This window comes from Adelges cooleyi, unplaced genomic scaffold (assembly GCF_023614345.1).
Source record: "Adelges cooleyi isolate 19-005CV unplaced genomic scaffold, UGA_ACOO_1.1 ACOO_flye_CR_arks_rails_tigmint_CR_PRNA_1, whole genome shotgun sequence".
NCBI classification, from domain to species: Eukaryota; Metazoa; Arthropoda; class Insecta; order Hemiptera; family Adelgidae; genus Adelges; species Adelges cooleyi.
The window spans coordinates 1,935,168-1,948,063 of record NW_026095751.1 but is presented as its reverse complement, the minus strand read 5'-3'; the positions used below and the strand labels follow the sequence as shown (position 1 = coordinate 1,948,063).

At 33.5% G+C, this 12,896-nt stretch overlaps 1 protein-coding gene and 1 long non-coding RNA gene across 4 annotated transcripts in view; both read right to left on the bottom strand.

Annotated features, from left to right (window-relative positions):
* Positions 1 to 12,896, bottom strand: part of LOC126847441 (uncharacterized) — a 102,689-nt gene that overhangs the window by 87,541 nt on the left and 2,252 nt on the right. The window lies entirely within an intron of this gene.
* Positions 10,853 to 11,731, bottom strand: LOC126847536 (uncharacterized). Its single transcript, XR_007687084.1, has 3 exons — positions 11,722 to 11,731; positions 11,322 to 11,399; positions 10,853 to 11,177 (listed from the first exon to the last, which is right to left on the bottom strand). It is a non-coding gene; the product is annotated as an uncharacterized LOC126847536 (long non-coding RNA).

Below are 12,896 nucleotides of genomic sequence, written 5' to 3'. Positions count from 1 at the left end.
AAATAAAATAATGTATTAAACTACTTAAATTACAATGGTATAACCTTAATGCTAATAAATATTTTGTTTTTTGAAGTGTCAGAGGCACCTATTCTAGTCAGTGTTGTCCGAAAAAAGTTGGAACGCAATCCTTTATATTACTGTAAGAACGCTGAACGGACAACTTCAAACAATACAAATTTTTATTTTTCCTTTAGAATAGTAATTTTAGAATTAGTAGACATACTTAAAATTGACTGTGCTGATTATTAGGTATACTTAAATATAATTACTATTAAATAATACTTATAATATAATTTTTTAGTAGATACATAAATAAATACAAAACGTTAGTTAAACACCTGTTACAAATTATAAGAGAGGATAGGTCTCGGATAGCTAAATCACTATTTCAATGTTATAAAAAAAATTAAATTTAGTAGAACATTTCAAAGTCTCATAATTGTATGACTTAAAAAAATGTTATTACATCTATGCAGTACATACTTATTTACTTATTAGTTCAATATTGAATATTTTAAATTTGGTTGGTGTGTTTTAGTAAGATTAGGATTACAAGGAGTTAGGTTCTTGGTTTTAGCTTCGATGCAAAGCGAGAAGGTATTAATTTACTCTGATATGGGCTTTTTTTTTAGCTGTACACACTGTAACTTTTTTAATACTAGACCATTTCCTTCGAATAGCAACTCTATAAATCACAAATTTTATCTAGTTGGTACTTTGGGGAGGGGGGGGGAGGGGGGTAAAAGTTGAAAAAGTTTAAGTCTTCACAGACGAAAGTTGAAAAAACAAAAAAAAAACCGTACGAGTTTTTAAGTTAGAACTCTTACTGGCTATAATTTCGAGAAAAAGAGTCGGATCGAGTTGAAATGTATAAGAAATAATTATTTGGTATGCCCGCACACGTCAGTTGTGTCAAATTTAAACTATGCCCATTTCCCACCCCCCTAGGGGGGGTACAAGTTTTTTTGTTTTTCGGGGTTTTTAGCCGTAATTTTAAAACTTTTGGGTTGAAAATTTGCCAGTAGTTGGAACTCATATGTATCCATAACATATTAAACGGGAAAAAAATTCGGCACTACAGTTTTTTTTAATTGCCGGGAAACTGTTTTCGCAGATTTCGTATATTTTAACAAAAACATCTAAAATCTTTAAAAAAAATTGATCAAATCATTAAAACAATTTTATGTATATCTATGCAGAATGATACAATTAAGTTTTGTGCTCAAGTACCATTTTTGACTTTAAGTTTACACAAATTCAATTTTTTTTTTTTTTTTACTTAAAACCCGGTCTACCAGATGTGAAAAACGAACAGACACTAAAAATTATCAGTTGGTAACGTCTATCCGTGTTAGGTTAGGTTAGGGCTTTTTGGTCGTTATCATAATATTTTGTTTATTACATGATATCACAGACGACTAAATCGCGTATCTGATTATAGTAGACACACGATTTATTGGGAAAAGAACCTATCCGTGTACTTATTAAGACACTTAATGATTCTGATACAACAAAACCACTGTCGTTATCTCGTTATTTTATCGCCTGCGTTGTATTACCTTACCGAAGGTCAACTATGAGTGTATAAGGTCCAACTACCTGCAAATTATGAAGAGGACTGTTGTTTTTTGGATTAAGATTAACTGTTGGTTTTTATGCAGTATACCGCCTTAAAAATGTATTTTTTATTACACAATTTTTTTAAAGGAAACCTAATGTTTTGCATATTGTTATACTGTTATTCATTTAAAGAGATTCACGCTTGATTGTTTAAATTGTCTAATACTAGATAATCTACTTCGTGCTAATTTTAATTTTTTAGTTTATCAACTTGTAGCTCTAATTTTGTATAAAATATTTCATTATTTTATTACTATGTACAGATTAAGATAAATTTTAATAATAATTAAGTCATAAATGGAAATACTTTATTTTATGACTAGATCAAATCTCGTGAACATTTAACATCATGATACTGCTCCTATGCTATTATTAAAAAAACAAAATTTTTAAAATCTCCATAAAAGGTCATTGTTAAATAACAGGCAACAGCCGACCGCTAGTGGCTATACACGTTTGTAATATTTAACTAATTAGTAATATATGTAGGCTAAATTTATTGTTTTCTCCATCACAGTACCAGTATACGATTTATTTTAATTTAAATGTAAGAAAACCGATTTCTCTTTAGAAAATAACAAGAAATTATGATACAGGATGATGCAGTAAAATGGCGATTTTCTAATGTATTTAAATGGGACCCGTTTAGGGAACCTACCCATTTCACTATCCCACCATTTACATTTTAAGGATCTATGAAAAGGTTTTTTTAGTTGCATTTTATTTTGTACATTGTCAATCTAGTAGAATAGAAGTATAATATAGCTTCGAATTAATATAGTCTATGAAGTATAAATAGTTTGTGTGAGATTGCTCTAATGAAAGTATATAATACATAAATATTAATTTTATTGAGAATAAGCGATTATAATTTAAACTATGGAGTACAAACGATTGAAACATGAATCGTCGACCATTCCAACAAAATATAACAAGACATTGTATAAGTGTTAGTTGGTCCACTACGTTTTTGCAAAAAAAAAAAAAAACCAGTACAGTGGGGTCGGGGCATAGTGGGGACGGAGCAAGGGGCGGGGCAGTTGGGGACGGGGAGGTCACAGGCTTACAGGAATTTTTAAATCTGAAAGTGATAAAATCACTTTCGAAAAAACGCTTCGATGCAAATCGGTAGTTAGTATTTTCAAGCCAATACAGTCCAAACGAAGCACAGTATAAACCAGCAAAGTTAGAAAGTTTTAAATTAAGGTTCTGTATTTACAAATGAGCATCAAAACGTTAATTTGAAAGTGATTCTATCAATTTGATCACTTTTATTTATAATAATTTCTGTAGACCTGTGACCTCTCCGTTTCCTCATTGCTTTGATTACATTATGCCTATACTCTACTGTACTAGTCCTCTCGGATAAAATCACTTTCAAATTAACGCTTTGATGCTCATTTGTAAATACAGAACCTTAATTAAAAACTTTCTAACTTTGCTGGTTTATACTGTGCTTGGTTTGGACTGTACTGGCTTGAAAATACTAACTACCGATTTGCATCGAAGCGTTTTTTCGAAAGTGACTTTATCACTTTCAGATTTAAAAATTCCTGTAAACCTGTGACCTCCCTGTCACCACTATGCCCCGACCCAACTATGCTCCGTCCCCACTATGCCCCGACCCCACTGTACTGGTTTTTTAACATTAACTTTAATCTTAACCCATATAATGCATATTTTATGCACTACAGATATTTCGGTTAAATGGTATTAAACTACTAAGATCTATACTTCTTCTTAATTCTAGATAACACTTGTAACGCTTACGCCCCGCAATCTCGCGGCTACCAAAACATTAAAAAGACGGACGACGACTCGCCTGTAGGACGGATCAATTATAGGTGCCGATAGAGAGCGCGCAGCCCATCGCTGTACTCAAAGCGATACACTAATAAGGGGATAAATACCGAATAGGGTAGCGTAGAGCTAAATAAATTAATAAAATACGTAAGAAGTGTGTCGACCATATTGAAACGCCCATTGCACTAGCCACAAGTCGACACACAATTAACAGTCTTATGTAAAGTGGCTAACATTGACTATATGGGCGGGCTATGGGCATGATTAAATATATACGAGCGGACGACACAGTGGTAAGCATCCATCGGTTTAGCCAACCACATAGTGGTAATAGTTAGCCGATTACACCCCCCGGTCTTCCGAGCCATACGCCGCCAGGAGGAGGAGGAAGACGAGGGAGCCGCACCTAGCTGCCAACTCCCACCGCAACTACGCTAGTCGCCGTCGCCGTCGCCGTTGCCGTCAATCCCACCGTCGTGGTACTGCCTGCCGCCCACCTCCCCGTTAGCCGCATCGTCTACAAATTGAGTACAGCTGCCAACTCACACCGTTCCAACTCGTCGTCGTCGCCCCGTTCCGTCGTTGGAAAGTTTACCGCATGCCGTCCACCTCCCCACTAGCCACACCGTATAGCGTAGGTAAACCCTCTACCTCACACTGTGTCGCCCTCGCCAGCAATAGAGTATAGGTAATATTATTCCCCAACTCCTTAGCCTTAAGCTAATCTACTTTTTCAACCACGATCTAGACACCGGTCCGATCGTGATTGCATCCCCGCTCCATACCTTCATCCTACATTTCTACCTCATCATCATTATCATTATTATTATTATTATTATTATTATTATTATTATTATTATTATTATTATTATTCTATAGGAAGCAACTTACATTACCAATCAATAAAATCAATTATTACCTTACCAAGTTCTTTTGCATTTATAATTTATTTAATTAGCATTATAAACCCTTTCCCCTTCAGAGTGAAGGAAGGTAAACTCTTGAGCCCAACCGAGGGTCAAGCGTTACAATTGGCGCCCGGACAGTTTAAAAATAAAAAAAAATAAAAAAATAAAAACTATTCATTAACACAACATTTTATTTAAATTTATTTAAATTTAAACAAAACAATTTTTTTTTTTTTTTTTGATAGAAAAAACAAAACAAATTTTCCATAAAGCAATCTATAATTTAAAAGTACTCTAAATAAACCATAAGTAGTCTAGTTTATGGGAGAAAGACCAAAAAGGCAGCCCAAAGATAATAGAGACCCAAATTTTATATATACCCCACTAGCCAGAGAAGCAAGGACAATGGCTGTAACGAAAGAAGATCTAGAAAAGATATTTGAAAAATTTAATAAAAAAATAGATGATAGGTGTCAGACACTTGGGGAGACCATTAAAACAGTAGGGCAAGAACATACTAAGCTAGTCCAACGACAGGAGGCATTAGAAGATAAGTGGTCAGTCGAGTTGAGAAACTATAAAACATTCGTCGAGAAAGAATATGAGGAAATAAGAAAGAGTAATGAAAACAATATGCCGGTGATAGAGGAAAAAATCAAACAGGCAATAGATAAAGTAAAAAAAGAAATGAGTGAATTACCCTTATCTAATAACGGGAGTGGGAACAACCCCCGATAGAAAATATTGATATAACAATGCCCCGTTTTTATGGAAATAATCGGGATATACACCCTAGGGAATTTTTAGTTAACTTAGGGGATTATTTTAAAATTAAGAAGAGGGGATATTGTGATAGAATGTTATATGTAAAGGAGAGTCTACACGGCCAGGCTGCCAACTGGTTTAGTATGATGAGACATAGTATTAGGACATATGAGGAATTTGAACAAATGTTTTTAGAGGAGTATTGGTCTAGAGAACTTCAGTTTTCGATATGGGGACAATTTATGGCCGCCGATAGGGTACGCGATATTAAGTCTTATACCGAATATTTTTGTAATTGGTACCAAAAACTACAATACTTAGAGGTACCGAGTCTCACGTGTAATGAAATTATCACTAGTATAGCTAAACATTACCCAGGTCACGTACAGGCTATGCTCGTTAGCATGCCTCAGAAAACGTATAAAGACGCGGTAAACTTATTAAAAATGGAGGACAATAGGACAATATATAAACAATTTGCGAACGATCAACGTAATCCATTTTACCGCAACGATCGCGATAACATAAATAACGATAGGCGATCTGACAACCGTCGAGGTTTTGAAGGTAGATATGAAAGGAACGGTGGCCCTGAGAAGAAAGAAGGTTTTAATAATCGAAACCAGCCAAGGGGCGATCACCGCAACATACAAGTTCGCCAAATGGGGGTTAATCAGGACTCGGGGTATATCGTCGAAGACGAAGACGATAGGTCTAGGGAAGACTACTATGAGGGTCCAAAAAACGAGGGAGAGGGTTGTTAGGTGAAACGGGAGTCACACAACATCACATGCCCCAAGTTCCCCACAATGTAAATAAAAATCAATTAGCATATTTTCATAAGGTCCCCATCCCTGACGATTTTTTGAACGATAGTAACTACGAAAAACCAATAACTCATACCACAGGGGGATGCCCTTATATCACGATTACCATAGAAGGCGTACTGTTCAAAGCACTAGTAGATAGCGGGTCAGAAATATCGTGTTTTTCTCAGGAGGTTTGGGACAAATTGAAGTCAATGGGAAAAAAAATCGCTGTATTACCTGTGGTAGGTACATGTGTATACAATGCTGTAGGAAAAAAACTCACAAAAATCCAACAACAAGTTTTTACCACCGTATCCATAAATACCAACACTATGGAACAGGTCTTTTTAGTGGTACCTCATTTAAATGAAAAAGTCATTTTGGGGGCCGACTTCTTAGAAATGAATCAAATGTTGCTGGACTTCGAGTCCAACCAACTTACATGGAGGATACGAGGTTGCCTATGCTCTACGCCGTTTGTTGGAAAAACGATAAGCGTTGGCGCAACCGTGAAGATAACCGGCATAGGATGCGATGAGACGGAGGGGATCGGTTCAAATGATCCTAAAACATTAAAACATCAATTAACTGAAACAGAGGGGATGGAGTATAATAATATAATTAAATCTTATCCGTTAGTATTCAGGGATGAACCCGGACTAATCAAAGGTTTCACCGCCCATATTCCAATCCGCCGTGAGAACCCCGTGGTTCAAAGACCATATTTGGTACCGATATCCAAAGTACCAGCCGTAAATACCGAAATAAGGCGTATGTTGGAACACGATATCATCGAACCGTCGTCATCACCATGGAGCATACCGATTATACCTGTATTTAAGAAGGATGGTAGTGTTCGGTTATGTCTTGACGCGCGCAAATTAAACGAACACATCATACCCGACCGTGAATGTCCCATGCCCATAAATGACATCCTCGCCACTTTCAATGGTGTAAATTATATTAGCACAGTAGATTTGCGTAGTGGTTATTGGCAGGTATTATTAGATAAGGCGTCCCGCCAATATGTATCATTCTTATGGCAAGGCCGAAACTATTGCTTTAAACGGTTACCATTTGGGCTAAATATATCATCCTCAGGTTTTATAAAAGCCTTACATCACGTGCTTAAGGATTTAGTTAGTCAGGGGTTCCTAATAATATATGTCGATGACATTTTTATTTCATCACGTAACTTCCGGGACCATTGCCGACATTTAAAATTATTATTTCAACGCTTTACCGATTTTAATGTTACCGTTAATCTTGCAAAGTCAAAATTTTTTCTCAAAGAGGTGACATTTTTAGGGCATATAATAAGTTCCGAAGGGATTCGTATGGACCCTGAGAAGATAAGGGCAGTGCAGAATTTCTTTCCGCCGCGTAACAAACGTGAATGCCAACAATATCTGGGATTTTTAAACTTTTACAACCGGTTCATACCGAGTTATTCGGATACCCTCAAACCTATAACCGATTTAACCCGTAATGAAAACGTGTTTAAATGGGGTGCAAATGAACAACAGGCTTTGAAAAATCAAAAAAACAATTCTTGAGGGATATCACTCTGCGCTACCCCGATTTTTCACTGCCTTTCTACATATCCACCGACGCCTCGGGAAAAGCGATCGCGGCCGAGCTATATCAGAGCACTAGTGAACGACCACACGGAACGTTAGTTTTTGCCAGTCGAGTATTGAAACCTGCCGAAACAAGATATTGCACAACTGAATTAGAAGCACTCGCGTTAGTGTTTGCTTGTCAAAAATTTCGCAATTATATCTTGGGTCACCAGACAATTGCACTGACCGATCACCAGTCGTTGACGTTTTTGAGACGAAGTAAGCTGTTAAACGGTCGCTTAACCAGATGGTAACTGGTATTGCAGGAGTACGAATTAGACATACAGCATGTCGCTGAGAAAAATAACGTTGGGGTGGATGTGATAGGTGTACAATGAAAATACATTTAAATATTAATTTATATAGTTAAGTATTTGTTAAATTAACTTGTCGACATCCAAATCCATTTATTTATTTTTTATTTTTACCTCTCCAAATTTATTTCTTCTCCTTTGAAAACCAGATAATAATTTTCTTTTAGAATGTATTAAAGCGATATAAATATTGTCGAGGTAAAGAGGGGATGCTGTAACGCTTACGCCCCGCAATCTCGCGGCTACCAAAACATTAAAAAGACGGACGACGACTCGCCTGTAGGACGGATCAATTATAGGTGCCGATAGAGAGCGCGCAGCCCATCGCTGTACTCAAAGCGATACACTAATAAGGGCATAAATACCGAATAGGGTAGCGTAGAGCTAAATAAATTAATAAAATACGTAAGAAGTGTGTCGACCATATTGAAACGCCCATTGCACTAGCCACAAGTCGACACACAATTAACAGTCTTATGTAAAGTGGCTAACATTGACTATATGGGCGGGCTATGGGCATGATTAAATATATACGAGCGGACGACACAGTGGTAAGCATCCATCGGTTTAGCCAACCACATAGTGGTAATAGTTAGCCGATTACACCCCCCGGTCTTCCGAGCCATACGCCGCCAGGAGGAGGAGGAAGACGAGGGAGCCGCACCTAGCTGCCAACTCCCACCGCAACTACGCTAGTCGCCGTCGCCGTCGCCGTTGCCGTCAATCCCACCGTCGTGGTACTGCCTGCCGCCCACCTCCCCGTTAGCCGCATCGTCTACAAATTGAGTACAGCTGCCAACTCACACCGTTCCAACTCGTCGTCGTCGCCCCGTTCCGTCGTTGGAAAGTTCACCGCATGCCGTCCACCTCCCCACTAGCCACACCGTATAGCGTAGGTAAACCCTCTACCGCACACTGTGTCGCCCTCGCCAGCAATAGAGTATAGGTAATATTATTCCCCAACTCCTTAGCCTTAAGCTAATCTACTTTTTCAATCACGATCTAGACACCGGTCCGATCGTGATTGCATCCCCGCTCCATACCTTCATCCTACATTTCTACCTCATCATCATTATCATTATTATTATTATTATTATTATTATTATTATTATTATTATTATTATTATTATTATTATTATTATTATTATTATTATTATTATTATTATTATTATTATTATTATTATTATTATTATTATTATTATTATTATTATTATTATTATTATTATTATTATTATTATTATTATTATTATTATTATTATTATTATTATTATTATTATTATTATTATTATTATTATTATTATTATTATTATTATTATTATTATTATTATTATTATTATTATTATTATTATTATTATTATTATTATTATTATTATTATTATTATTATTATTATTATTATTATTATTATTATTATTATTATTATTATTATTATTATTATTATTATTATTATTATTATTATTATTATTATTATTATTATTATTATTATTATTATTATTATTATTATTATTATTATTATTATTATTATTATTATTATTATTATTATTATTATTATCATTATTATTATTCTATAGGAAGCAACCTACATTACCAATCAATAAAATCAATTATTACCTTACCAAGTTCTTTTGCATTTATAATTTATTTAATTAGCATTATAAACCCTTTCCCCTTCAGAGTGAAGGAAGGTAAACTCTTGAGCCCAACCGAGGGTCAAGCGTTACACACTAAAGACACATTTTCTAATACAGTATTTAACGGGTATAAAATGAATGTTTTATTTTGAAATTTCTGAAAAAAAAAATTGCGTAAACTAGCTTAACTTGTATTTTAAAAATCATATTAAAAATAAATAAATTGTTAAAAAATATGATTTCATAAATGTAGAATGTATTTTTTTTTTAAGTACATTAAGACAAAGTAATAGTATTTTACTATGTTCAATATTTTTTTAATAAAAATAAAGTATGTAAAATTTAATGTCAACAACATAATATTTTATAACGTTGTACCTAATACATTTGTTTTTGAACTATATATATATATATATATATATAAGATCGTCTTCTTGCCCTTTTCTGCGGAGAAGGTAATCTTATACCAGCCTATAATGTTCAAAATCTGACTCAATGATCCATCATCATCGACCCCCCTTATCGGCCCCTTGAAGGTACCAGATCCGGTAGTATCCATTTCCGCTTCAGCAGTCATGGCTGTAAACTACTATAATTAGTTCAAACCAGTACAGTCCAAACCAAACAAAAGAATATAGGTATTTCAATCAGGTACAGTGTCCACAGAAATGCACAAAAGCGTTTGTTTGAAAGTAGTTTTATACCCTGAAAAGCACGCCGATGGGTTACTTTCATTAGACTACAAATAGTACTTTACTCTACCCTTCCTCTAGGGTTGTCGCATGTGTGCTGTGTATCTAAGTGATACGTTCTTCTAATACAAAGTGTAGTGTAGTCTATTCCAATAAAAAAAAATAGTAGTATTAATTAAATTAATAAATGAAAATATAGATAGGAAAATTAAAAATTAATTTATTTGATTGAAACAAAAAATGTATGATTGGTGATGATGAAAATTTGATAAAAAGGCTATTGTATTGATAAAAGCTATACAAAAATATTTATTTAGACTATTTAGTGTTTTACTAATTTTTTCTTATTTTACACAATATAATATCCATTAAACTATACGAGTAAGTAAACTATTTATAAGTACAAAATTAGTGGTAAAAATAAAGAATATTTTTTTAGAATACTACTTGAATTTTTGATTACTTTTTCTATTAATATTTCTACTAAAAAGCCTAATGTCCTCCAGCTCCAGAAGAAATACCACTTGAACCACGCTTACTCGTGACACGTATTTTTCCAATATAAATTAACAAATTTCAACAATAAAAATTTTATAACAATATAATCTTGAGAAAAACTTGGTGACATTTTTATTATGATTTTTGAAATACATATAATTAACTGATAATTTTGATATTAGTGCAGTGTACAAAAATGTTGTAAAATAATAATCGTAGTATTATATAATTTTTTATATTTAATGATTAAACTTTAACATGTGGTCTTAACTATGATGATATTACTAGTTAAATTTCTCTAATTTGATAGTACCACCGCCGAGTACGACTTCATGAATTCCGTCCGGACATTGTATGTAATTGCTTACCATGTCCAGTTTAGTAGTTAGTTTACAAACACCTTTTTTCACCTTAGCCTTGACTATATATGAGTCACTTTCGAAATTTATCATACTTCTGAACAACCCAACTAGGCGACACGTGTCAAGTGATTCAACATTCAGTCCACCTTCACCTTAAAATATAAAACGTTTTTTTTTTTTAACAAATTGCAAACTTTGGCTTACTTAATAAAATAAAAAATGTTCCCGTAAATAATTTTAACTAGTATATTTAAGGTTAAGAAGCGAAACCGTAATAACTATGTAGGAATGTTTACTTGCTATTTTTGTAATAGCTTCCATAATTAGAAATCTTCGTTCATCTCCGAGCGCTACTATATTAGCGCTTTCAGCATCTGTAAAAATTTATAAATAACAAAACTGAATAACAGAACTACACTAGCATTGAAATCGATGCATCTAAGAAAGTAACACACTTTCCTATACTTGAAACCCTAAGAACTTATAATTTTGTAGTGTACATTGACTGATCAGAAGCAAACATTTTCAGGGCGTGTGCCATTTTTTGATCACACAGCAGTTATTGTAGAAAGTTTTATTTGTTTGTGGTAGTTTTATACATTTTATTTTATTTATACTATTTATCGAATAAATGTTCCTACTTGGTTCCACCATTCGAATAAATAAAATAAAAACGAATAAATGAGTGTTGATTACCTCTGTCTCCAACAACAGGAGTTACAATACCTGTTAGATAAAAATAAAATGATAATTATACAGTTAAAAAAAATTATTTAAAAAAAAAAGAGATTTGTATGAAAAATGATATTCTGCTATTATAAGCTGACTGATAATATAAGCTGTAATGGCTAATTAAGCTATTTATCGAATAAATGATTGGTTACCTTTTACTTCACGTTGTGAATGTGGATGTGGTTCTAGAAAAAAAAATTATTTATTTATTTTCTCCACTCTACAGAAAAACATTGTACCATGGATATGTTATCTCTTATCTCACATCACTTATCTCTAATATCTTATCATTTATCACTTAACACTTATCTGCTATCATACTAGAGTGTAACGCGACAATGGCAACACAAAATATCTTGTACCCAACCTAATCACATATCCATGTTAAAAGGAAATAATTATACAGCTAGTAAAAATAGGTTTGGATGAGATGATTTTGTTTTTACAATGAAGTATTTTTATATTTTGCGTCAGAGCCAACAATAGCAACCAAATCGCTATCCGATTTCTTCAAATAGCAATATATATTAATAAAAGTCTAGAGAACAAAATCTTTTCAATATAAATAACACAATTTCATTAAATTTTATCCGTTCCAGTGCATTCATTGATATTTAATATTTCTACTATCTACTGATTCACTTCGAAGTCATTATTTATTCTTTTTGCCCACTATGCCCAGAATCCACTATGCTGGCTTTTTAAATTTGATCAAAAACAGTCACACTAAAGCTCAAAATTACTTAGACCAATTTGTGCAATGTATTATATATATATTGTAAGACTCCTATTAAAAAAACTTATAGCTTGACGACTTTAAACTCGATTTAAATTTCTATTATATGTATACAGGGTGATTCATTTTGGGCAAGACACTAGTTTTCTCGGAAATTATAAACATTAAAAAAAAATAATTTTCTATACTTTAAGGTAAACATTGTACTACATTTTACAATACTGCGAAAATTTGTATCTCCAACCCTTATAAAAAAAAAAAGGGTAGGACATCCCTTTTTCAAATGGCAACATTTGTTTTAAACTCCATAAGTATATAGACAAAAGTTTAAAAAAAAAAATGTTAGTGTTTGAATTTTTAATTTTTATCCAATTGTTCACTTGTTATGACTTTGTAAAGATTT